The 22,287-nt window shown below is 33.7% G+C and overlaps 1 pseudogene; it reads left to right on the top strand.

Annotated features, from left to right (window-relative positions):
- LOC119619294 (uncharacterized) overlaps positions 1 to 20,449 on the top strand; it is a 168,409-nt pseudogene extending 147,960 nt beyond the window's left edge.
- The last annotated feature ends 1,838 nt before the right edge of the window (positions 20,450 to 22,287 follow it).

The raw sequence follows: 22,287 nt of genomic DNA on the forward strand, positions 1-22,287 counted from the left end.
AATTCAAATTATGGTTTTGTCTATTCAACCTGGAAGTTTTCTGCTTATATAAATTAAGTAGTAATGCAGTAGGTTTCCAATCAATTTCACTTCTAGCAACATCATGATTAATTAGTCAATGTCAGGGCTCTATACAAGTCAGACTATTCTGATTGCTGCTCTGCCTTTGCTGTCCATTCCCATAGCTATGCTCACCTTGCGTTTGATGGTTGAGTGCTGACACTTGGCCCCTGCTATCTCAGGATCCAATTATTCCCATTGTATTTACATTTTGTAGTTGAGTGACTGTGGTTCCCACTGTTAGATCTGACATACAGAGGAATTACAGGGCTCTTCAAAGATGTAGTGCTGCCCTCACAAATCAATTTCACAAGGCATTTTTCAAGGGTATATCTTCCAAACCCTCCCAGCTAAGATGAGTAGGTGTAAAGTGACTAATCCCCACCACCCCAATGTCCCTAAGCCTTGGGACCCCTTCCTCTACATTAAACCAAGGGAGAGCAGGCATTTCCAGCTCACTCACAGTGGGCCACATTTTAATCCATATTTCAGCTAACCAAGCAAATAAACTGTTATAACCAATTTTAACTCCCAAGCTGCAATATTAAATGCAGAACCCCTACACAGTGGGTTTAAATCAATAAATTCAGTCTGATCGAACTCTGTTTTTCCACCATTAAACCACACCCTTAATATCCATTCCCATGCCTGTTCTCCAGATTTCTGCATATGTAAATTAGAAAACTCAAGCAGTTTGAGTGTAGTGCACCTCCTCATGGGCCACACTCTCAACCTCACCTCTAGGGGCATGCCCAGACTTTAGTCTAGTTATAGGTCTAGAAGTAAACAGGGGTGTTGGGGGTGACTCCGGAAGTGAATCAACATTATCTTGCCTGGTAACTGCCTCAGGGGAGGCCATCACTGTTGCCTTAGGCAGCGCAGGGTTTATATCCTCAGACAAAGATAGAAAGGCTGATGGCAGCATGGGTTCAGGAGGTAATGTTGCCCCCACTGGGGATGGGGAAACTGTTCCTTCTGGCAAAAAAATTTCATCAGAGTTTACAAACTCAGTGTCCCCAGCTTCATCAGGGTCCTCCCACACATCCCCATTCCACATTTCAGGGTCCCATTCTTTTCCAATCACTGGCCTCACTTTAACAGTAGACACCTGGTGAGGCTGTGCATGCGCCTTCCATTGCAGGGCAGCCACTTGCGTGATAAGAGCTTGTGTCTGATTTTCGACAATTTCAATTCATTCTCTGCAGGAGATAAGACTCTCACTCAGGACAATCTTAGCAGATTTGAGACTCAGTATCTGCTTCTGAAGTTGGGAGATAGAATGGTAGAATCCCTGAGTACATCCTTTCCTTTCATCACTTTGCCCAGTGAACTTAGGAGCAACTAACCAACTTCATTATGTTCCTCGATTCTCCACATATAGTCAAAGGTATTATGCATAGAGTCACTAAACTCTTTGCCTCTCACAAGCAGTGAATCAGGAGTGTCAGATGTACTTATTTTTCATAAGTCTCTAAACAGTTCATGCCAAGGACTATCAGTGCTCTTCATACTTAGAAGTAGAGTGCTTAGCATTTTTGGGTCACTCCACCGGGAAAAAAGTCACAATGTGCTGAGGTGCTTGCTGAAGGCAAATGAAATACAGAATGGGTAGTAGAAGAAGGTAGTCATCAATACCAGCTATGACCACGTGAACAGTTGAGAAAGAAGGACTGTAACTGTCACAAGTACTTCCTTCTTTCGTGAAAAACATGTTTGTGCATGTATACACTTGTACTAAGAAAATATCTTCATTTTGTTTCCTTTTTCCTTTATCATGTGACATAAGATTTATTGACTTAATATCAGTATTTAATTATTGTTAACTGTATGTAATAGCATTCAGTTTGGGGATTGGTGTGTTTTTCAGTTGTATGAATGATACATTATGTTAGGCATAATTATGACATTATTGCCTTTTTTGAAGATTATGTATGATCTGAGGAGATGTGTGTGGGTTTCAGTTGACAAGGGATGGACTTGTGATGGTTAATATTAAGTATCAACTTGATTGGATTGAAGGATGCAAATTATTGATCCTGGGTGTGTCTATGAGGGTGTTGCCTAAGGAGATTAACATTTGAGTCAGTGGGTTGGGAAAGGCAGACCCATCCTTAATGCGGTGGACACCATCTAATCAGTTGTCAGTGAAACCAGAATATAAAAGCAGGCAGAAGAACATTAAAAGACTAGACTGGCTTAACCTCCCAGCCTACATCTTTCTCCTGTGCTGGATACTTCCTGCCCTCGAACATCAAATTCTAAGTTCTTCAGCTTTGGGACTCAGACTGGCTTCCTTGCTCCTAAGTTTGCTCTATATATATATACATACACACACACACACACACACACACACACAGATAATACATGTATATAATATATAACATATATAATAAACCAGATATATATATATATATCCTATTAATTGTTTCTCTAGAGAACCCTAATATAGATGACAATTCCTGAATAATCACTCTCAAATTCACCAAAATGGGGAAATCATCCAGTATGTATTAGCCAATGTGATACACTATATATTGCACACACTATAATAATGTATTCTTAGGGGAAACATTCCTAAATCTAACTACCAGTTTATAGAGAATATGAAGTATAGAGATTCATGTTAAACTATGCTATGAAGTTATGAGTCAAATTTAAAGTTTAGAAAGTTCTAGAATATACAATTATGTAGCATCAACTATTAAAGGAGGTTTAAGAGACACATCAAGCAATTAAAATATGTGAATTTTGTCTTGGTCCCTATTCCATCAAAAATTGTAAAAAAGACATTTGTAAAAGAATTAGAAAGCCTTAGAAGTAATGTATTAAATGATATTATTGGATTATTGTTTATTTTTTAAGGTGTTACTTTGCTTTGGTTATGTTTAAACAAATGTCCTTATCCATCGAGATACACACAGACATATTTATTGGTGATGTGATGTGAAGTATGAGATGTATTTAAAAAAACTAGTAAACAAAAAAGTCTGTGATTTGGATAAGAGGGAGAGCTGAAACAGTATTTCAAAATGCTGGTAATTATAACAGGTATAGAAGGCAGAAAACTGACCCTCCTTCCCCTGCCAAAGATGTCCAAGCCCTAATGTCAGAAAAAGGTAAACATATTTTGTTATATGGCAAGGGTGAATTAAGGTTCCAGATAAAAATTCACTGATCAACTGACCTTGAAATGGGGAGGTTATCCTGGATGACTTCTGTAGGACTAGTGTAATCATAAGGGTCTTTTTTATGTGGATGACCAAGGCAGAAGGGAGCGCACCAGAGAGATGGCAGCAGGAAGAGGATTTGGTCTGACATTTGCTGACTTTGCAGTTTGAGAAACAGCAGAGTAAGCCAAAGAATATACAGAGAGCCTATAGCAGCTGGGAAGACAAGAAAACAGACTCTCCTCTAGAGCATCCACAATGGGAATGTAGCTGTCATTATTATGTTAGCCCAGTGAGACTAATAAATTTGTGTTGTTCAAACTCACGAAGTTTGTAGTAATTTTTTTACAGCAGCAATTAGAAAACAATTTACTAGATTATGGGTACATGGGCTTCATTATTTTCCCCACTTTTGTGTATTTTTATTCTCTGTAGTAAAACTTTAAAAATATTAGGGTTCTAAAAAAAGTTTCCCCTTACCAATTTCGGATAAAAGTCCAATTGACTAATAGCCTACAGCTTAATTAAAAGACATAAGACATCTAACTTAAATGATATGACAGGGTTAGAAAGATGCTCTTCATTTGTAAGCAGATATGCTCTTATGTGATTTAATTATTTGAATAATATGACAGTATTAAAGAATAGAAGAAAAAAGTAGGTAGTGTCCTCATGGCAGATTTGTGATGCCACATCTGTGATGGCACGTGTATCAAACGTGTATAATTTGATACCATTGTTTTGAAAACCAAATGATGAGATCACCGAAGGATGACCAGGGGAGGTGGTACATCTGTTTTATGCCATATTTGTATTGAACATTCACTGTTAATTTTAGAATATTGGAAGTGAGGCACAGTTAATATCTCGACAAACATCACACTTTAGACTCATTAAAGTCAAAGGTGATAATGTATTATTTTCTTAAAGTGTAGTTTACTATTATAATATTGTATTAAATAGAACTATATTCTCATGGATATCTTAATCTGACGTAAAGGGAGTTTGTGCCTTGTTTGGAGGTTTTGACTTTTTTTTCTGTCATCTGAAAAATAATGCTTCACATCTGAAAGGAAAATTTCAACACACACATACACACACACGCGCGCGCACACACACAGATAGGACTATTTCACAGTAAAAAGAAAATATAGCTTACTTAATGAAATTTTCACATTTATTTTAAGTAGTAATAGTAAAAGGTGACATAGAAGTAATCTATTTCTAGTGTTTGGCCTGTATATGTGATGTATCTACAATACGGTGGCACTATGTGAGATACCACAGATCAAAGGGCAAATGCCCCTCTCTTTATTTCATAAAATTTACAAGGAGTATAATATTTCTTTTACCTTAATAATCCCACTTTAGTTATTATGTAAGAGAGGAAAAGATGGAAGAGAAGGAGATAATATTAAATTTAATGATAAAAACTTGATACGGTGTTAATGGTGAAAATAGGTGCATTTTTCATCAATATTGTGGACTATTGTGAGACTTTGTATTTTCTTTTAAAGTGTAAATTATATGATGGTCAATAATTAGTTTGAGTAGGTAGACAATTATCTCACCTCTGAGGTAAAGAACCAACTTGGGTTACCTCACAACAGAGCTTTTACAGCGTATATACTGTGACTCTAGCAACAAGTATAAGTGATGATATTGCCATTATTTCTAACATTCTTTGTAATTAAGGTTTAAGGGTGGAGATAAATATGTGAGTAGCTACCTCAGAAGGAATATTCAAAGCTTGCTTTTATGTCTGCACTAATCCTGTCCTGTACTTATCTTTTCCAGGGAATTGAATTACTTTGCTTCTGAAATTAACCCTGAAGGGCTACACAATTCTTGGGCAACACTGGCTTGTAGCTTATTAGCATAGAAAAAGACACCCACGAAAAGAAACTTCAGTTTCCAAATAAAACGCTGATGAATGAAGCAATAAAATGGTAAGAAAGGCTACTTCCTTTCCATGGGGAAACACTCAGGGCTGAGTATGCTGAAGTTTTATGCTAATATAAAATTGGTTCCAGCGAAGTACCCAGTTTTATAACCTAACAAACTGGTGCCAACTTATTTAAGCAGTCTAATACTAGAAAAAAGTAAGTGAAACTGTTCAAGGAACATCTGCTTAGAAGAAAAGTCTGGAATCATTAAAAATGCATTCAACATAAGATAATTAGTAGGAATGATAACAGCACTGATGCGCTCAGAGATCGGATTCTAACAAGTAGCAATAAACAGTGACTGTTGTGGATAAAGCTTGTCCTTCTTGTGCTAGGTAGGTGAATATTTTTATCATTTATTATTGAATGACATAACCAAGAGCAGATCCCCATAAGCTAATTCAAAATCAAGAAAAATATTCAATCATGTCATATATGCAGTAAGAGGAGAAACAAAAGAGATAGAGAAAGGAGAAATTTAGACCAAATTTGACATTAGTTCCCTATCACTGACTTTCAATGCAGAATACAGATTTTTGCTTCAAGTAATGCTAGTCTGAATGAGCTTATAGAAAGGAGCATGAGTAAACATACTGTGAATGTCTGGATACAGGCGATTATAGTAGCTGTACCTGATTCTTTTATTCTGAATTTGATCACCTTTCAAGAAAGACCAAAAAAAAAAAAAAGATAGAAAATTCCCCCACAAACATAGCACCTTTATTATGATCATCTCTGTTAATGTCACAATTATGACTTTTGTGAGTAAATTTGAAATGAATTATTTAAAATTATACTCAACTAGTTAATTTCAGAAGACTAGAAAATCTCATTAAATTAATAGAGGGCAAAGGATGAGAAAATATTTTTAAAACATATCAATGTGTCAGTATGAGTAATCCAATTTAGAAAATTTCATATATAGACTGTATATGGTAGCGGTCAAAATGATTCTAACAAAGTAAGCAATGATTTTTCTCAAAAAATATTACAGACACATACACATAAATGAATTGTCATCTTCAATTTCATAATTGCCTGCATATAATAAAGTACTATTTTATTTTGATATTCACAATGCAGTGTTCCTTTGACTGTTGAGGGTACATTTGATTCATGTTAATAATCAAAAGTTTTTGGCATCAGATCTACATTCATGTCTAAAAGAAAGAAACAAACTGCTTCTTCAGTGTTGGTTCAAGAGGGAAAGGAAAAGGTCCCTCTCTTATTTGTCTTTTAAACCACAGAGAAATTAGGAAAATATTTCACAAAGTAAAAAGTCATTAACTTCTTGATGCACTTTATAAATTGAGTATTCAGTTGAGGGGTAACATTCTTTTGCCCAAACAAAATAGCTTTATATTAAAAGTAAATGACAGATTTTCCTGTGTTCATGGAAAAAAAAAACACTATAGCTGTGTAAGGAGTATCTAATGCATAATGACTACAGTGGTGTAAGGAGTACAATGCATAACTGTAGAAACAGTTGTTAAAACAAATCAGATTTGTATCTATCATCTACTTTTGTCTATCACCATATTTCTCTCTTCACTGCTATATTTATATATCACTTTGTATGTACAGAAAATTTCACTGTTCTTATAATTAATGTAAACTCATTTGAACACTGCTTTTTCAGTTAACAATGCACATTGTACACTTTAGCATATTTTTTCTATCTATCTAATTTTTTTATTACTTTTCAGTCTGTGTATGCCAAATACATAACAATGAGGACTAGGATGTTCCAAGTTTTCATAAACTATACTAGGTAACTTTTTACAATGTATCTATATATGATTATTGCTTTAAGAATTCTTTGAAATTTTCTTACATTTTAAAATTATTGGAAATGTGTCATTCAAAAATTATAAATATGTTAAGCCTTTTAAAGGCATGTAGCTAACATTCTTTTGAAGTTCTACCCAATTATACTTTGACCAGATTTGTAGAGAAGGAAGGGGTTTGGAGGTAGATACAAGCCTTTTAAAAATAAGTAAATATTCATCTAAGCCATCAAAATGGAGATGCCTCAGAAGGAAAGTTCAGATTAGACATTAAAATGTTGATATTCATAGCATATTGTTCATAACTGAAGTTATTAGGGCAAATAATATCATCTAAGTAGAGAGATTAGCCTAAGGGAAAAAGATAATTTGGGGTAAAGCTCTAAGGAATTCTATCTTTTATGGCCATTAATGATCCAGTACAGGAGGAAGAGTCTATAGGGAGACAGAGGAGGACGACCCATTGGAATAGGAGGAAAATCAGGAAATTGCAGTATCACAGAAATCAAAAAAACTCAACGAATGGTAAACATAGCAGCCAATATTTACTCAAATTGTAGAAGTCATTATATGTTAGGTTGGTGCCGAAATAATTGTGGTTTTTGCTATTATTTTCAATGGCAAAAATGACAATTATTTTGACACCAACCCAATTCCTGGAAAAACAGTATAAAAGAGATGACCATGAAAGTTGTGATTTAGTGGACAAAATAAGGAAATGGCATTCTGAGAAAAAGTGATATACAAAAATGTATTGTGCCATTAAAATTGTCACTGGGCTATACATTTATATAAGGTTGTTTATGTTTAATAATTTTGATAATTCTAGGAATACATAGAATGAAAAACATTCATTGGATTTGGTGACACGATGTTGATTGATTTATGAGAACATTTCCAGTAAAGTGTTGGGATTTAGATTTGATAGGAGGGTGGTTATAGAATTAAAGAGAATAAATGGGAGATACATATACATAAAACTTATTCTAAAAATTTGGGTGTGAAGAGAAAAGAATGAAAAACAAAATCATTTGTTGGTCTTAAGTTCCCAATAAGATTATAAAAGATCTAGTAAGGATAGCAAATAAAGTAATCATTGCAATTGAGATTTAGAATTAGTGGAGAAGGTGGTCCTTGTAGATAGTGAGATGATGGACTTGAGAATTGGTTATCCATTCTTGTAGAAAAGGAAATTATGGATGGGTAATGTAGAACGTGGGATACAGACTGCAGGAAAGTGTCAAGTCTGGAGTGTGTGTGTGTGTGTGTACGGTTGGAGAGGATTGTTGGGGTGGTGGTGGTACTGCAAGAGATTAAAAATGACAACTTGGGCAAATAATAAAAAATACTTTAGGCAGGTATACTTATTTTTAGTGGTAGTAATATTTTCTGCTAAATCATTTGCTCTATGCTAGATTTAGCTTTTCTGAAACCAACAGTGTATAATATTCTATTTTCTCTATAAATCAAAATAATTGCACAGAGATAATACCCATGGGGAACATATATTATAAAGCAGACAATGGTTAAAGATGATCTCAGATACATCATTTATAAGTAGTGTATATACTTTATTAAATTGAATATTGGACAAGTCTAGAGTTAAGAGTAAACACTTAGTTGGAAATATGTTGTTTCTAAATAAATATTCCTATTTAACTTTAATATTGATTTGAAAAGCATATAATCACCAATAATTTTATATTTAAAAACCCAGAGTGTTACCTTTTTAAACTCAAAATCATGCTCATTATGGTTCAGATATCAGGCAATATTCAGTTTCTGTCATCACTACAATTTGACAGCAAAGAGACTACAGAGGCAGATGTAAATCTCTTCATTCTATTATTAGATACATCATAGAATTGTGTTATAATGTAAATAAATACTGTCATTTCTGATTTTTAAAAAAATCATTTTCTCCCTAAGTTGACATTAATGATTTTTAAGTTAAAAAACATTCTATTTTATATGACTAATTTTTCAAGAAATGCCAGAGTATACAAAAATTATACACATTCACCTTCCACCAACTAGCTTAAGATATACAGCACCTAAAATATTGAAAGTCTTTTAGTACACCCTATCTCATTTCCTTTCCTCTTCATTCTTCCCTGCACAAAGGAAATTATCATTATATCTATCATTTCCATACATATTTTTAAATTTATAAAACACATGTATGTATCTATAAACATTTATAATTTTGTATTATAGGTTTTAAAATAAGATTGTAAAAGAGGTACAAAATAATCATAATAATTGTTTTGAACAATTTTTTATTTCTGTTAATAACTTGATTGCATTCATCTTTGTTGATAGCTAACTTCATAATTTTTATTAATTATTACTATTTCATTATATTATTACATCACATTTCCATCAAAACTTTTTCTGGCATTGGACATTTTGGTTTTCTCCCATTTCTTTCAGTCTTGTAAACAATGTTGCTATAATATTGCTATGCATGTCTACTTCCTCATATAAGCAGATCTTCCTTTTGGGCATATACCTAGGAAAAGAATTGCTATGTTGTGGAGGAACTACATCTGCCTTCATTGAATACATCACTTGTTATATTTGGGATACTTACCTATTAATATATGAACACCGAAAGTTTTTATGTTTTATGTTTGTGCAAATATCTTCTCATAGTTTCTTGGTAATTTTTTCTTCTTTATTTGCTATTTATAGAAACACAGAAACATGGTCATATTTATCAGGTTTTATTCTCCTTCTTTTTACTTAGGAGTGTGGTTTTAAAAATCTTTCCTAAAACAAGATTTAAGGTGTTTATATTCATGACATAGAAAACCTCTCTTTCTCCTGCTTCTTTCTTCTTCTTGTTTTTCTGTAATGCCTATCCATAAAATTTTATGTTGTTCTTCAAAAATATCTTGCATATGTAATTTAGATATTCATAAAAATTTAATATTTCCACTTCTTTTCTAAATGCTATTTTTCTTCTATTATATTGCCTCTATTTTTGCTTCTGGTTGATTGACCGATAATTTATTTGCATAACAATTATACAGTTTGTTACACATTGACCTAATGGATTCCAATAATTTGTCTATAGTCTAATTATCTTCTAAAAATATCTGTAAATAATTAGAGGTTTTTTTTCTATTTATTATTTTTATTCCTTTTTCTTGTCCTTTTGCACTAGATATGTCCTCAAATAAAATATTGAAAAATAGTATTGAAAACATACAACCATGTCTTTTCACTTCTGATTTTAAAAGAATACTTTAATCAGGTCATGACTGTTTGTTGATGGATTTTTGGAAGATACATGCAATTAAATTTGGAAAACTCACATCTATTCCTAATTTGCTAACAGTTTCTTTTGTTTTATAAAAATTAAAATCATGTGGTGAATTCTCCAATCACACTATTTTACTTTGAACCACAAGTTATTCTACTATTTTTCATGTTTGCTTTTGAAAATATTTTTCCCAGTCATCTTGTTATACATTTTTAACTTAATGGAATTTTGATAGCAAAATGTGGTCTGTTGAAACAAGTCCTTCATAATCCCTGAGTCTTGTTTTAATTTTTAGTATGTGGCTAATTTTATTTATTTATTTGATACTAGTGAGCTTGATGCCTAATTTATCAATATCTTATTGAATTATGTCTATTTTTTCTTTATCTATTTTGGAACTACATTAGTTACATATATCAAAAAATCAAGAGATTCAAAGATCATACGCTAATAACATTTATAACGAGTGCCCCAAATTGTGTATGTTATTATAATGTGATGATTCTACCTAAAATTGCACTGTGTCTAGTTTTAATCTGGCTATATCACTTGTCTTCATCAAGATTTAATTAGCACAATTTTGTCTATTTAGTTTCAGTCAGTCTTTGCCATTATGGTTTATGTTTACAAATAGCAAAATGCTGGTTTCTTTTTAATTCTATGATTTTTGCCTTTTAACTAGCAACTGTAAACTATTTGCATTTATCACAATTATGAATCCTTTTAATGTATTATCAAAACTTTATTTTGGGCTAAGCCCAGTGGCTCATACCTGTAATCCCAGCATTTTGGGAGGCTGAGGCAGGTGGATCTCTTGAGTTCAAGAGTTCAAGACCATCCAGGGCAAAATGGAGAATCCCTCTCTCTACAAATATACTAAAAATTAGCTGGGTGTGGTGGCACACTTCTGTGGTCCCATCTACTTGGGAAGCTGAGGTGGAAGGATCCCTTGAGCCAGAGGGAGAGGTAGTAGTGAGCTGAGATGGCACCATGCACTCTAGCCTGGGCAACAAGGTGAGATCCTGTCTCCAACCAAAAGAAAAAAAAAAGTGGGGGGGGAAGGAAAAAAGAACTATATTTTGTAGCATCCTGTGACCTTGTTTTGTTCTTAATATGTTCTTAATATCCTTTACTGCCTTCTTTGGGTTTAATGTTTTTGTATTCTTTCTTCTCTCTTCTAATGGTATTTAAACTATGTAATCAAATTTTTTAAAATTGTAGGTATTTATACTTAACACACTTACATTTTATATATGTGTGCGTGTTTATGTGTGTATCTATCTATACATCTAAATTCACCAGTAGTTCTATTAATCTCAAAAACTATGGGAGGCCCTCGGACATGGGAATTTTTTTTTTTTTTTTTTTTTTTTTTTTTTTTTTTTTTTTGAGATGGAGACTCACTGTGTCACCCAGGCTGGAGTGCAGTGGCAGGATCTTGGCTCACTGCAACCTCTGCCTCCAGGGTTCAAGCGATTCTCCTGCCTCAGCCTCCCGAGTAGCTGGGATTACAGGTGTGCACCATCACACCCAGCTAATTTTTGTACTTTTACCAGAGATGAGGTTTTACTATATTGGCCAGGCTGGTCTCGAACTCCTGACCTCAAATGATCCGTCCACCTCGGCCTCCCAAAGTGCTGTGATTACAGGCATAAGCCACCATGCCCAGCCTGAACAGTGGAATTTCTAAGAACTGTTTCTTTCTTACATGTTTTCTCTAATATTTTATTTACATATTACATATCATTCCCAACATTTTGGGATATTGTTTACATTCTATATTATTTTTAGATTGAATTCATATTTACCAATACCTTTCCTCACCATTCCATTTCATATTTTGATTCTTCTTTTATTTTAGTTTACATTTCTTATGAAGCAAATACTTTGAACCTTTATTTAGTAAGGGTTAATTAACTTTCAATCAGTGTCTAAATTACTACCATTTAACATTTTATTCTTAAAAGAATTTTAAATGGGTATAAAATTCTGAATGGGCAGTTGTAGTTTCTCTGCATTTTTAAGAGTTTTTTCCGCTATTCTTGTTATTGTCTATTTTTGTTATTGATAGTCTTCTGCCAATCTAATCATCACACATTTGTGCGTAAACTACCTTTCTGTTATGGCTAATTTAAAATCTTGTTTTTGTCTTTGGTACTTCTTTGAAGTTGCATTTCCATTCATATAAATGTTTGTCAGGTATTCATTGTACTTTTTTATATATTATATATCATTATCTTCTACCAGTTCTGGAAAATTATTACTCTCTTTAAATACTCTGTTCATTTTTTTTTGTCTATTTTTCTGAAACTACTATTAGTATTCTTTTCTTAAAAAGAACTTTTAGGTTTGAGGTACATGTGAAGGTTTGTTATATAAGCAAACTTGTGTCACAGGTGTTTCTTGTATAGATTACTTCATCACTCAGGTATTAATTCCGGTACCCAATAGTTATCTTTTCTGCTCCTCTCCCTCCTCCCACCTTCCACCCTGAAATAGATACCAGTGTCTGTTGTTTCTTTCTTTGTGTTCTTAAGTTCTCATCACTTAGCTCCCACTTACAAGTGAGAATATGCAGTATTTGGTTTTCTGTTCCTGCATTAGTTTGCTAAGGATAAAAGCTCCAACTCCATCCATATTTCTGCAAAAAACATGATCTCATTCTTCTTTTCAGGTGCATTGTATTTCATAGCGTATATGTACCACTTTTTTTAATCCAGTCTCCCATTGATGGACATGTCGGTTAATTCCATGTTTTTGCTATTGTGAATAGTGTTGCAGTAAACATACCTGTGCATGTGTCTTTATGTTAGAATGGTTTGTATTTCTCTGGGTAAATACTCAGTAATGGGATTGCTGGGTTGAATGGAGTTCTGCTTTTAGCTCTTTGAGGAATCGCCATACTGCTTTCCACAATGGTTAGGCTAATTTACACTCCTACCAACAGTGAATTAAGTGTTCCCTTTTCTCTACAACCTCACCAGCATCTGTTATTTTTTAACTTTTAAATAATAGCCTTTCAAACTGGTATGAGATGATATCTCATTGTGGTTTTGATTCGTATTTCTCTAATGATCAGTGACATTCAGCTTTTTTTTCATTTGCTTATTGGCTGCATGTGTGTCTTCTTTTGAAAAGTGTCTGTTCATGTCCTTTGCTCACACTTTAATGTTTTTTTCCTTGTAAATTTCTTACAGATGCTGGATATTAGACCTTTGTCAGATGCAAAGTTTGCAAAAATTTTCTCTCATTCTGCAGGTTTTCTGTTTACTGTGTTGATAGTTTCTTTTGAAATGCAGAGGCTTTTAAGTTTAATTAGATCCCATTTGTCAACTTTTGCTTTTGTTATGCTTGCTTTTGGGGTCTTGTCATAAAATCTTTGCCCATTTCTATGTCCAGGATGGTATTGCCTAGGTTGTCTTCCAGGATTTTTATAGTTTTGGGATTTATATTTAAGTTTTAAATCCACCTTCAATTTATTTTTGTGTATGGTGTAAGGAAGAGGTCCATCTTCAATTTTCTGTATATGACTAGTGAGTTATACCAGCACCATTTATTGAATAGGGAGTCTTTTCCCCATTGCTTTTGTCAGTTTTGTGAAAGACCAGATGGTGGCAGGTGTGTGGCCTTATTTCTGGGCTCTCTGTTCTGTTTCATTGGTCTGGGTGCCTGTTTTTGTGCTAGTATCATGCTGTTTTCTTTATTTTATTTTATTTTTTTAATTAATTATTATTATTATCACTATACTTTAAGTTCTAGGGTACATGTGCGTAACGTGCAGGTTTGTTACATATGTATACTTGTGCCATGTTGGTGTGCTGCACCCATCAACTCATTACTGTAGCCCTGTAGGATAAGTTGAAGTCAGGTAATGTAATGCCTCCCTGGTTTTTTTTTTTTTTTTTTTTTTTTCCTTGGGATTGCCTTGGCTATTCGGACTCTTTTCTTTTTTTGATTCCGTATGAGTTTTTAAATAGTGTTTTTTCATAGTTCTGTGAAAAATGGCATTGTTAATTTTATAGAAATAGCACTGAATCTGTACATTGCTTTGGGCAGTATGACCATTTTAATGATATGGATTCTTCCTATCAATGAGCATGGGATGTTTTCCGTCTGTTTCTGTCTTCTCTGATTTCTTTGAGGAGTGTTTTGTAATTCTCATTGCAGAGATCATTCACCTCCATAGTTAGCTGTATTCCTAGGTAGTTTATAATTTTTGTGATAATTGTGAATGGGATTGCCTTTTTGGTTTGGATCTTGGCTTGGCTGTTGTTGGTGTAGAGGAATGTCAGTGAGATTTGTGCACTGATTTTATATCCTGAAATTTTGCTGAAGTTTTTTATCAGCTGATAGAGCTTTTGGTCCAAGACTATGAGGTTTTCTAGATATATAATTATGTCATCTACAAACAGAGTTACTTTGACTTTCTCTCTTCCTATTTGGATACCATTTCTTTCTTTTATCTGCCTATATTCAATGATTTTTAATATCATTTTTCAAAATTTTCAGATTTCTTCTATCTGTGCCAATCTAGGTAATCTCTTCTGATGCATGTTTGAGCTTACTAACGTTTCCATTATCTCTACCTAAGCTATTTAATCTATCCATTGCATGTATGATAGGAATAATCCTGTTTGTAATTTCCAGAGGTTCTTTTTGATAATTTAAATAATATGCCTATTTGTTTTTGGGGGGCTTGTTTCTCATCTTTTCTTCCTTTTTACATTTTTATTTTTATCTTTATTCCACTCAATTTTTTGACATATATTTTATATTCTATATCCAAAGATTCCATTTTCCAAGGATGCTGGGTGTCTAAGCTTCTCATTTTCCTTTGTTGTAGCATATTTACTTTTGTCTGAACTTATTTTATACTGTGTATCAATATTTGATATGCTTTATATGTAGGAATTTTGTATAATCATTTTACTGCTAAGTTGCCTTTGTTCCTGCTTGACATCCCAAGTATCTTCAAAGTATAAATTTAGACAATAAACTCATGAAAAAGCAGATCTTTGGTTGTAATTGCATGGGTAGATATTCTCCATCTGGCGCTCACAATAGGCATACTTTTTTTTTCTTATGATATCCCTCTTCTGGCATTATTCTGGCATTTCAGTTTCAGTTCTGATTTTTGACTTCTTTATGGAATCCTCACACCCTACCCCCACTAAGCCCTCAATTTCTATATCCATGCAGTCATCAAGATCAAAATTCTAGAATACATAGATTAGTTCAAGTTCCCAGTTAGACACAAGTTTACTTTCAACTAACCATTTTAATTTTTAGCTTCTTTATTTTTGATCCCTGGAGATTTCTGTTACTCTCTTGTGAGCTCATTCAGGCAATTAAGAGGATATTTATAATGCTTTTATTTGGCATTTATAAGTGTCTTTTACATAAGACTATTTGCATTATTCATTCCACCATACAGTTGAATAATATCTTTCTCTGTGTGTGTGTGCATGTTGTAACAGAACATTTTCTGATTAAGAGAGCTAGCATGAATTTAACTTATAGAAAAAAAAATTACCACAGCTTATGTATACTAACATGTGTTATTTGCTCTACGTGTATGCAGGAAATGGATTACATGTGCTACATGAAGGATACAATTTTTCTCAATTGATGCCTTGCAAAAGGTTTACAGTATAATGACTTCTTCCTTTAGATACAGTTATTCCACAAGAAATTTACAAATTGCAGTGGCTTAAACAAGTATAAAAGACAAATTGACTTAAATGTCACTTTGAATTTTATTTATAGTATTTTAAAGATAAATTGTTTCTTCATTTAGGAATGAATCATTCCTGGATTTCTAAGGAAGCCTTTGTTTGGTTGGTAGACACTGATTATCTGTGGAACAATACCTATAAAACTAATACAAAGAAAAGAGTACCAGTAATTTGGGCTCCAGGAATAATAATATTTTTAAAAGTCTTTTATGGATAGTATAAAAAAGAGTATTTGAACACCTGTGCAATGTCTAAACTCATTTAAAAGAATTAGAACATAACCTAAGTGATAGAAAAAAATGGTAAAGATTAATATCTTACAATGACTGCACAGAAATTTTCTAAGTACTCCTTTACTTGTCTTCCAGTTTCTTTTACTTTATTTCCATTGTCTTTTAAATCACTAATCACCTAATTTCCAAAAGTCACGGTCAATACTGAAGTCATTTACTAGCCTGATAGTCTGAGTATCATATGCCACATTATATAACTATATATGCCAATATAATCAATCTTAATGAAACCAAATTAAATTGTCTGTGCTGTGGCTATTCAGGTATCTTGTCTCTTTATTATAGAAGCCATTTGTTAAGCCTTTTATAAATTTGAACTAAGCCAAGGAATATTTAGCTAATAGATGCTTTATTGAGATCCTGGGAAAACAAACCAACCAATTTTTTTCTCTATATTCTTAATTTTGTTTTGATTTCATTTCAATCTCCCCTGACTTCTTTTTTTGTTCTATATTGTGTTACGTAAAATGGAAGTTAGATTGATTTTTACTATTCTGAGAGGTGTTATAGGCACACAAGAATAAATAAAATGTATGTGTAGCTTAGTTAAGTATTGATAAAAATCCATTTAACTGTCACCTTTTTAAAAAGGAGAACATTTCTAGTGCCCTTAAATCTTCTGTGTGTCCCTCTACCAAATACTACTTTCTGCAGAAATAATCACTCTCATCTCTGTGATAATATTTTGCTTATATTATTTATTTTAATATGCATTCACCATTTCAAAACACTGCTTTGGTTTGCTTGGTTTTAACCCATACTATGCATAATTATGTACCTTGCTTCTTGTGTTATACATTGTAAAGTAATTTCATATTGTTGAATACCACTATTTGTTTTTATAATCTACATTTTTGTGTTGCTTGACTATAACAAAATTTACTCATCCTAAGCTTGGTGAACATAACCAGTTTTAGACTAATTTGAAAGAAAAAACCTGCCAAGAATACGTCTGTACATGTATTCTGGTACATATGAACAAATACTATTCTGGATTACATATACATAAAATTGAATTGATGCATTACAGAATATAAATAACTTAAAATGTTCTACTTAATGTCCTCAAATGTACTAGTTTGTGCATATTTTATCTACATTTTCACCTGCAATTGGCAGTTTCTGATTTGCTTCAATGTTTATCTAGTAGTTTTTAAATGAAATCTAATTCAGTTTTAATTTGCATTTCTTGGATTACTAAATGAGTGGATATATTTTTCACATGTGTTTGAGAGATTTTGGTTTCCTCTTTTCTATAATGGTTTTATTTTTTTAAAAAAAAATCTTTATAAAGGATATTTGATTAATGCAAAGCTAAAATTTTCTTTCAAATGTAATTATAATTTGCTGGGTTTTAGCTATATAATTTGTAGTTAAGGCTTCTTTAAGAAGCTCAGAGCATTTTATAAGGTTTAGTAAATTTAATATAGTACTAAAGAAGTAAATTATAATACCTAGATGAGTAAAACTAGTTGATCTCAGAGAGCATGTTAATAAACTAGAACTGATATTCCATCAACTTAATAAAATATTAATGATTTTGAATAACAGGCTTATGTAAGTTTATTAAAACTAGTTTGTGAAGTTTTCATAGAAAACCTGCATTTTAAAATGATTTGAATTGGCTAGTAAAAGCATATCATTGAACACTAGCCATGAAGTATCTCCTTTGAAGTAGTTAGAAATGGTATGCTTAGGAAAAAAAAAAAATTCCAAGATTCCTATCATGCTACCCAATATGTTTAATAAGATGAGGTGACCACAGATAATCATGGATAAAGTGATAATAAAATACTAGTGGAGAATATACGTTAACATTTTAATACATCTGGTGAGTAGGTCAGGAGTTCAAGAGGTAGTCTATCTGTAAGTAACAAAGATAAGGAGATAGATGTATTCTTCTTTAAAGATGACTAAGATCTCTACTGTCAAAAAAAAAAAAAATAGAAAACACCCTCAAAATGGATAATATGATGGATGGATAAAGATAAAGGGAGATTTAGGTGCAGGAAAAGCATTTATTGAATACTTTCTTCAAGCAAACACTAAGTTTGATACTCATGGCATATGCATGACTCCTAGTTTTTAAATTATTTAAAACTGGAGAAATATTGACGTTAGGTCAATTTTTGTCTATTGTATATGGCCTGATAATACCGTAATTGACATATTATCTCTAATGTAATACCTTAAAACTGGAAGTCTTTTTTTCTTTTCTTCCTTTCTGCCTCCTAAACCTAACCCTAACCCTAACCCTACCACCTGATTCCTCCTTCCTTCCCTTCTTCCTGTTTTTCCTTCCTTCCTGGCTTGCTTTTAATTAGTTTTGTTATAATCTACCAGGTGTGGGTGGTAGGGGACATTTTCTAACACTTCTCACATAAACTCAAATTTTGGGTTCTCCTTTGGAGTAAAACAGTCTCTTCACTGTTTCCAAAGTTATTCCTGAGTTGCAGAAATTCTCTTTCTATGTTTATTCCCTATATTCCTCATTCAATCTTGCCACAACTAGACAAACAGAAAGCACAAGGGTACCCTTTCTTGCATCTAGAGTTAGAAACCTTAGCAGCACACAGTAACTACTCCAGGTCTGTCATATAGATGCATTAATTGTCTAAATATCAATTTTTCATGCTTAAAACAATTGTTTTAAACATTTCCTTATGTGCATTCAATCCATATGAAATAAATTTTCTGGCAAATATTTAATTAGTTTTATTCAAAATATCTGATTAAAGTAGCAATGCTGTAGGGCTAGAATTATATGGCTTTTATCTTTTTTTTTAATGGCATTGTTGAAATGATGTTAGCAAGGTGGCAGAACAGGAGATCAACTGCTTATATTACTCCACGACAACAATAATTCTGCATTCTTCCACAGACCAAAGTCTTTGTGGAAGTTTTAGTATTTAGGCTGCAGGTTGTGAAACCCTCATGGAGTCCAAGACCTAGGGGGGTAATTTTGAGAGTGAGGACCCATACCCAGCTGATAGATTCATTAACTGTGTTTCTGGATTCAAACCTGGAAACACCCCCATTTCCTGAAGGGCTTGGTTAGAGTCTAGTTTGCCCTTGAGCCTGCTACCAAATGTTACCAAGGAGTCCAAAAGTAGTCACAATAGTTCCTCCACAGAAAGGCTCATGTGTTCATCAATATTGGTCTTGGCAGTTGACTTGAAAATTATTTTTGTAACTAGGCTCTAGCCCCACTCTGCAGCAGTCTCAGCTTAATATTGCTTATATAAGGACCCATCTGTGCAAGGGGGCAGAAGAGCAGTTATAATGGTCTTTACTGATGTTTGTCAACTATGCATAGAAAAACCTGTCAATGTAATAAATGTGGCAAAGCTTTTAAGTTGTGCTCAATCTTCACTGAACATAAATTTTTTAGCAGAGAAATGCTACAAATGTGAAGAATATGGCAAAGACTGTAGGTTGTTCTCAGATTTTATTAGACAAAAGAGAATTCATACTGCAGAGAGATGCTACAAATGTGAAGAACGTGGCAAAGCCTTTAAAAAGTTCTCAAACCTTACTAAACATAAGAGTTCATACTGGAGAGAAACGCTACAAATGTGAAAAATGTGACACAACTTTTACCTGCTCTGCAACCCTTCTTAAACACTAGAGAAATCATACTGGAGACAGACGCTACAAATGTGAAGAATACTGCATAGAGATGCTACAAATGTGAAGAACGTGGCAAAGCCTTTAAGTTTTTCTCAGACCTTACTATTCATAAGAGAATTCATACTGGAGAGAAACCCTAAAAATGTGAAGAATGTAACAAAGCCTGTAGGTGGTTCTCAGACCTTGATAAACATAAGATAATTCATACTGGAGATAAACTCTATGAATGTAATGAATGTGGAAAAGCTTTTAAGTGGTTCTCAGTCCTTAGTAAACATAAGAAAATTCATACTGTAGAGAAACCCTACATCAGTGAAGAATGTGGCAAAGCCTTTACCTACCCCTCAACCCTGATTAACCACAAGAAAATTCATATGGAAAAGAGATCTTACAAATGTGAAGAATGTGGCAAAACCTTTAAGTGCTTCTCAGACCTGACTAATCATGAGAGAATTCACACTGGAGAGAAACCCTGCAAATGTGGAGAATGTGGCAAAATATTGAGCTGGTTCTCACATCTCATTAGACATAAACGAATTCATACTAGAGAGAAGCAACATTAAATAGGATAGTTGTGTAGAGCTTTTAATACAATGCCTGCCTCCGGTAAGTATTCAATAAATGGAAGCTGCATATGTTGTTCTCTGTCTATGAAAGCTGCTCTTCAGCTTGGCGGTGTGGACTGTGGTCAGTCTCCAGCTTGTGTATTATTTCTCTGGCATTGGTTGCTGCTTTATTTGAAGTCATTCTGTCCAACAGACTAGCAGTTTTCCAAGTGTGGACACCAAGCCAGCATCCCAGCATCACCTGGGAACTTGTTAGAAATGCAGATTACTGAGATTCATTCCAGATTTACTGACTCAGGAATCCTGGGAGTGGAGATCAGACCTGTTTTAACAAGGCCTCCAGAGTATTCTGATATGCATTCAAGTTTGGGAACCACTGAAATAGACTACCACTCAACAAACCACTGAGTCAGGCTTCCCTGATTGATTTTAAGACAGGCTGAAGGCAGCATGGAATATTATTACATTAAGACAAATATCAACAACCCAGAATTGTTACAGTGTTCTATGACTTATTTGTCATAAGATATTAAGGAGTTCAGTTCATTTTTCTGAGCTTCTGTTTCCCGCCCAGTCAAATGGGGGTCTATCCTGTTCTGCTGCTATTCTGCTGCTATTCTGCTGTGGTGTAGTGAGCCTCCAAAACAAAAATAATAAAAAGTACCTTATGAAAACATATTTCAAAAGGGAAAAAAGAATGATAATTGCTATTGAACTTAAAATCCAGATTTGTAAAGTCATGTTTTCTTTTACATAAACAGTGAAAGAGATTAAAATTCAATACACTTTGGGTAGTTTACCTGCAGGCTTTCCCCTTTTACCCTATAAAACACATGCAAAAGGCCCTGTCAATCTCCTGTACCTTTGCTCTTGACCTTATCATTTTACTCTCAACACAGCTCACACCTTTTGAAGTGAAAAGAAGAACAATAAACAAGACAAGGGAAAGAAAGGGAAATGAAGCCAGTTTAGCAGTCAGCCACTAAAATGTAGCATCAGCTAGCTTCTTTAGGTCCCAGTCTAAAATATTGAATTAAAAAAACAAAAAAAAAAAACAGAAAAACACTGTTCTGCCAACTGAAGATGGTACTGTTGTAATAGATTTTTCTGATTATAAGAAAATTTAAGTTTTGTAAATTTTTATTATAAATTCAATGCCTCTAATTTCTGTTCTGCCCTGCCTATACTGTCTTATAGAGTTGTTGAGATCTTTAAATGAGATGAATTATATCTGATAGGATTCTTTGGAACTCAAATAACAGAAAACGTAAGCAATTCTTAAGCAATGGCTTAAGAAAGAAAGAGAGAAGGGAGCAGTTGAAAAGAGGAATAAGAAGAAGAGGAAGAAGAGGAAGAGGAGGAAGAGGGAGGGAGAAAGAAAAAGGGGAAAGGAAAGAGGAAGGAAGGAAGATAATATACTGTCTTGCTTAGTATCAGCAAGTCAGGTCTCTCCAGATACAGACACAAGGCACCATTAGGTCATAGACTCTTTATTTTAGTGTTGGCTTCTTTCCAAATTAGGATCACCTCTTACAGTTGAACCATCTCAGCAGATTCTGTCAATTTGGGGCCACATACTTCTAGGTGCAGATCCAGGGGGAAAATTTGAGAGCCTTCACTCTGGTATATCCACCTGAAGGCTCACAGCATGCCACTGGCTCAGAAAAGGTCATGTGCCCACTGCTGAGCCAATCATGGTGTTAGAATGGCTCTGATTGACATACACCCACAGGAGAGACACAAAACTGAGAATGGGAAAGCAGCAGGTTCCCAGACAGAGAGGGGAGTGAGTGGTGCTTGATTAGCAGGCAAAGCACAGATGTCTATTCTCTTTA

The sequence above is a fragment of the Chlorocebus sabaeus genome, chromosome 23 (genome assembly GCF_047675955.1).
Source record: "Chlorocebus sabaeus isolate Y175 chromosome 23, mChlSab1.0.hap1, whole genome shotgun sequence".
Lineage (NCBI taxonomy): Eukaryota > Metazoa > Chordata > Mammalia > Primates > Cercopithecidae > Chlorocebus > Chlorocebus sabaeus.